Source organism: Coregonus clupeaformis, chromosome 18, assembly GCF_020615455.1.
Source record: "Coregonus clupeaformis isolate EN_2021a chromosome 18, ASM2061545v1, whole genome shotgun sequence".
NCBI lineage: Eukaryota > Metazoa > Chordata > Actinopteri > Salmoniformes > Salmonidae > Coregonus > Coregonus clupeaformis.
In genome coordinates, this window is record NC_059209.1 from 15,682,905 (window position 1) to 15,688,904 (window position 6,000).

Here is a 6,000-nt window from a genome sequence, read left to right on the forward strand (position 1 = left end):
CGCCCCATGCACCTGTTCACTTGTGATTTTGCTGCTCACTATATTCATGCATTGGCCCTATTAAAACATGTAATTCAGGTGCTAACATGAAAGATCCAAATAGGTTGGAAGGCATCAAGCTGCTCAGCCAAAACACTTCTAAATTCTAAAGTTATATGACCACGAAACCCGGCACCATGCAATTATTAAGCACAGTTATTATTTGGAACGCGGTTAAAATCTGACTGCACGTTAAAGTAGTCATAAGTGGTAGCCTTGATATTAACATTCCTTCGAAGTGACACCAGCTGATCCCAACTGACTGAGAACGCATTTGAATGCTAATTAACTAATAAAATGACCTTCCAAGAATGCACCATGCACGACTCTATCCAATTATGTAGCATTTCAGAGTGACCCATTATTAAAGTCTATTTTAATACATTTTAATAATGTATTTGTAAATCAGGGTAGGGTTAGGGTAAACCCACATTTCCTAAATCTATTTCTGAACAGTTCTGAACATATGCTACACAGGCCTCAACCACGCATTTGTTGTATCATATACCCCTACACATGCCTACATTTTTAACAGTAGGCTACCAAAGTGATATATTCAGTTAAGTGACATTTCCCATTAGTTCTGACCTAATATTATAATTTATATGACTATTCTTTCTCCATTTCAACAGGAGTGAGTTTTAAACATTAAAAGCAAGCATTTCTCCCATCTTGGCCATTTTACGCCTCATACAGCATGGAACATTTGCCTTGCAACAAATAGACTAGCCTGCAACTGTGATCCTCTATACTTTCTGTTTTTTTTATGTTGTCAATCTGTCACTTTAAACATCAGTAATGCCTTGATTATGCCACACAGAGTATATCATGGTACCTGATTTATGACAGTATAACATTAATATCTGACACTTTATACACTGTGTGACATTGTAATAGACTATCGCTGTAAAATTGTATGACTTTTTATATGTAGGCTAATTAAACTAATTCAAACCAATCATTTTATTTTCCTTCTTTCTTTGATTAAGTTATCGTGCACATTAACGGGGCAATCAAACAAGTTCAAACAATAACAAAGTTGCCAACCCACCACTGTGTTGGTAAATAGCAGGGGGATAAGGCTGGAGCTCTCCAATTCATAGACAGAGCTATGCATGCAAAGACTGACCATTCATGCTATCACATTTCTAGTTTTAACCATGTTTTGAGGCTATACAATGTGTGTTTGCTATTACATCGTTTACAAACAATAGAGTAAAACAAGCTTATATGTTGGGTTCTGATGGGGTAGGACAGTTGAATTAAGCTCATTAGGCAATTCTAAGTTATATTCTTCAAGAATCGATGTGTATAAATCATTCATTTAAAAGTCCAAAAATGGATGTAGCAATCGCAGATTGTCCTGTTAAGGATTGGAGCAGTATGTAGGCTAAATAACTGCACATAAAACCCCACAAGTACTTTTTCACAACTAGCCCAACAACCGAGACTGCTCTGTACCATAGGCGTGAAATGAAGTATGTTTTACACCATACAATACAGAGATAGCCTACACAATTTTCATCATGAGACACTGTGCAACCCAATCTTTACCTACACGTTGTAGCCTACATTCAATTTGACCCAGCATAACACACTATAAACTGATGTTCGGAGCAACTTAATACATTCTCAGTTAGTTAATAATCACAGCTGGCCATTTTAACTTCCTGCACAAACCATTTACCAATAATTTCACTTGTCATTGCTCCAAGTGTGCACTTTGGTTCCATGCATTGAGAGGCGTTGGCTACTTTTGCACTGTGCAGGTGACTGTGGTTGCGACAAGCTCATGCATACAGTCTGAACAATGCTCAGAGTTTTCATCATTAATTTCAGTGAATTAAGTAGGCCTACAAAATCTCTAAATGTGACAAAATGTATTTAAGTGCCAGGGAAGTGCACTACAGCCCTACCAAGCAGTATGAACTTCACCTGTTCAAACACATATGAAAGATAATCGTAGCCTACATGGTCCTCCTCAGCTAAAACAAATTATCTCTGTACATTATGTCCACTGGCCAATAAGAACCAATGAATATAGTCTATTATTCACCGAGTCATTCAACTTTACTGTAACTTTTACGCACATCAAGCTACATAAAGGGATTATCACCAAAATTGTACTTACTTTCTCAAATTGTGCAAGAAGCATCACAGCAATCAGACACAGCAATCAGAAATCATCCCAGATAGGAGATATGGTCTGTGGGTGGGACCCGGTGGACAGTCCCCCAAATATCCAGCCCTCAGCCGTCCCTCCATTTAAAATTGCCGCTAATACTCAGTTCATTATGCGTGCTTCAGTTGCTCTGAGTAAAGCCTGAGCATATTCCAAGCACATGAGAGAGGGAGATATTGAGAGGGAGGGGAGAGGGAGACAGAACTTTCCCATAACGTCTGCAGCACCAAATAGAAAGTGCACAGTTGAAGCTGTGAGACTCTGCAAGTTCTTTTTTGGAAGGGAGGGGGGGGGGTTGTCCATCCTTTCTCTATGAGAAAGGACGTGCTCTGAAACTCAAACAAGTTCCCTCGCTCTTTTGTTGGGCACGAACTGAAGAGGTATTGTTCGTCTTTTGGCGTGGACTCCCCCATTCCCAGACCAGGTTACGGAGTGATGGCGGACGGTAATGAATTCGCTGCAGGCCCTCCTTTAACGCGTTATGACAAACGGAACGCATTTACAGTCCTTCAGACAAAAGGGTGAACATAATATGTTTGATACAATCCCAAACCAAGACTGAAGGCGGCCAGTAATACATCATAGTCTTTGTGGGAAAAACATTTTATAATTCCACTCAAAATGTTTTTGGTCGGTACTTTTCCCTTCACCTAAGCATTTTGTTAATTTGTATACACCCGCTCCACCCCCTCTCGCTCTCTCTCTCTCTTTCTCCCTCTCACGCACACACACACAAACACACACACTGTGATGAGAGGACCTGTACAATGTAACAATGATGTACCATTTGAACTTGTGATAATTCATTTCAGAAGATCGCAAAAAGTAGTTAGCTATAAGATGGAAGCAATGAGTGACCCTACCTTGTTATTTAGCTTATGTTGTGCAAGCAGAGGCGTAGTGCCCATAGGGGGCACACGGACCCCCTCAGATGTGTCCTGTTTAAAAAATAATATATATATACATTTTTTGTTGATTTTTTTGTTGTTGTTTCTCTGTAATAGTACTAGCCACCTACCAATTTTATGAAGTTGGCTTTAGCTAGCCCAGATAGGTTCCCAATCTCCCAACCTCATAACTAGCTACCAAGAAGCCATTTCAGGCTACCAATCAAGTTAGAGTAGCTTGTCTAACTATCTTAGCTGGCATGCCTGCTGGCAAGGTTGATAGACTTTAAAAAAGCAAGCAATTACTAAATGTACTCAAGACTCACATTCCTTTCAATCTTTTACCCAGATTTTAGCAGAAATGCAGAGAAGCACATTTCGTTTCTTTAAAATAACCACCAGTCAGTAGGATACAGACAGCTCAAGAGGTATGCTTAGATATACAGAAAAATATATATATTTTTACATAGAATTAAGCATAATGATTATGGCTCTAGATTGCAGGAAAAAACGATTTCAGGTGTTTGAAAAATGCTACATTCTCCAACTTCCACCCCCCAGCCTTCCTCAGGTACTTTGTGCCCCCTTAGATTTTGGGAGTGCATGACGCCCCTGTGTGCAAGGACCATGTGCCATGATGTGCTTGGGCTGTTAAATATCTAGCCTATAGACAATGGAAATAGTGGTATTGTTACTAACAAGTTACAACAGGTAATACAGGTAATGTAATGAATTGCAATTCTTCTTCTTCTTCTTCTTCTTTTTATTTGTATTACTACAACTATTATCACCTAGTTGTTATTACACTATCAACATAGCTACGATTATTACAGGTTTAAATGCCATGTTAATAGTTTGGAGGAGATAAAGCATGTCCTTTTTTTGTGAAACACTATATTTATATCAGGGCAAAGTAATTTCCTACACCTCTCTTTCTTCGTCTTTTACCTGCTTAATTGCAGGCATATCCATTTGATTCAACCAGATTCACGTTTTGGTTTAACAGTGAGGTCACGTTCAATGACGTAGACAAGCATATCAGCTACGTGCAGCCATATTTAAATACATCAAGGAAATTAGCGCATCAAAATATGCAAATCCAGTTTACATAGTCTGTCTAGCCGCTGCCAGAGTAATTTCCCCCCGCCGGTTCTTGGGTATTTGATTGCCGTTTGGAAAGCGAACATTGCCTTGTTTGTTTTTGACAAAGCTCCGAGGGTGTGTGAGCGGTGTGCTTTGGAGACATGAAGTGAAGAAACCAAGGGTTCTGCCTGGGAAATCGTCCATGCATAATGAGATGAGCCACTCTGCCATTCTCAATGCTCTGATGCTGTTGGTTCCAGCGTGCGTATTATTTTTAATATTGATATGTAAAAAGGTAGATTTGCATTTGCTTTACTTTTCTCTATGCTTCGTTTTCCATGCTATTACTTTTAGTTTATATGCCTATTTATGGATGATGATGCGCACCTACAAGCGTTAAACTACAGTATTTCGAATTTCACATAGCCTACCATATGAAAAAAAAGGTATATTCAGAAAATAATGGGTTAAAATGAGGGAATAGGCCTATAGAAAGTTTGTTAGTTGACTAATAATGTAAAATGGTGAAATATAATATTATTATTCTAAAAATATATATGTATAGGATTCTAGTGGCCAAACAATAGAAGGGATTCAGTGCTATAATAATGCTGAGGATACCTGGGCTTAATTAAACTTGAATAAGCTATACTGCAATGTTTCCACATATTTATATTTAGCCTATATTCCAGGAAGGGTGCTCTAGATTGTTTTCTACAACAACAGAAAAACATGATAGGATCACGATACATGTAGTCTATGGTCATTTGAAGGATCTGATTAATGTTAAGTGTTAACCCACCTTACAGTATGTTTCTCTATAGGCTATGTAAAGGTGACATTTCCTCTGTATTGGCTAATGATGCGAAAACAGGCGGCGTTTACGGGAGCGCGCGCGCGGGCACACACACATACACACACTGAATGAAACACTGACTTATTAACCATTGTCTTGAAGTAGCTAATAGTTGTATTTTTTAGTAGCCATTATCGTTTTTTAAATCACAAACAATGATTGGTTTAGAATTAGTGTTTTGCTGTATAAAATCGAATTGCAACACATTATCTATAGTAGTCTAGGCTAAATGAGATACATTTAACTTACCCTTATATTTTACATCAGCATTCAAATCTTCCTCCTGGGCTATGCACGTGCTCTCAATCAAGTCGACGCCAATTTTCCAGCCCAATTTATTGTGCGAGCCCGTTGGAGATTCTGTAGTCCCTACTCATAAATCAGCCTCCTCATCAAGTGAACCTTGTTCCCGAACTGCTCGTCTGATGTGTCACCCAATAGAAGTGGTCAGACGGGCACACGTAAAGATTTTTCCCTCCAAACAGGGTACATGCTGTCATGGACCTGCAAGTTGTTTGTTTTGACAAACACACATGGGGTTGCATGCATAGGCTACAGCATTCTAAGATTATCAATTGCTCTTGCCACTTGTAAAACCAAACCACCCTTTTGCGAATTTGTAACATGGAATAGTGTGACGCACTTGGACCAATATGTCAAGTGAGGCATGTCTTCTATGTGACCTAGATAAATGTGCGGTTCCAATCACACTATAACACCTATTGACAGTAAGGCTACAGCAAGATACAGACCCAAACAAGGTCTATAGCAAAGTGTAGTAAAAAGAGAGCTGCGTGAACATGAACATTTTTTTTAGACAAAAGCAATGACATATTAATAATTTGCATTTGAATTGTCACGGATATTTCAAAGTGGATAGCCATTGCACTTATTATACCAGTGACATATCTAACATGGACGAATTTGATGATAGAGAAGAAACTGCGACATTT

General features: G+C 38.8%; 1 long non-coding RNA gene across 2 annotated transcripts in view; it reads right to left on the bottom strand.

The window, feature by feature from the left end:
• Positions 1-5,790, bottom strand: part of LOC121550219 — a 62,307-nt gene extending 56,517 nt beyond the window's left edge. The window contains exon 1 of one of the 2 annotated variants that reach the window (XR_005996939.2): positions 5,297-5,790. This is a non-coding gene — a long non-coding RNA (uncharacterized LOC121550219). Of the gene's footprint in view, positions 1-2,170; positions 2,485-5,296 lie in introns of those variants that run through there. The other variant, XR_005996937.2, reaches the window with a different exon arrangement.
• Between the last annotated feature and the right edge of the window lie 210 nt (positions 5,791-6,000).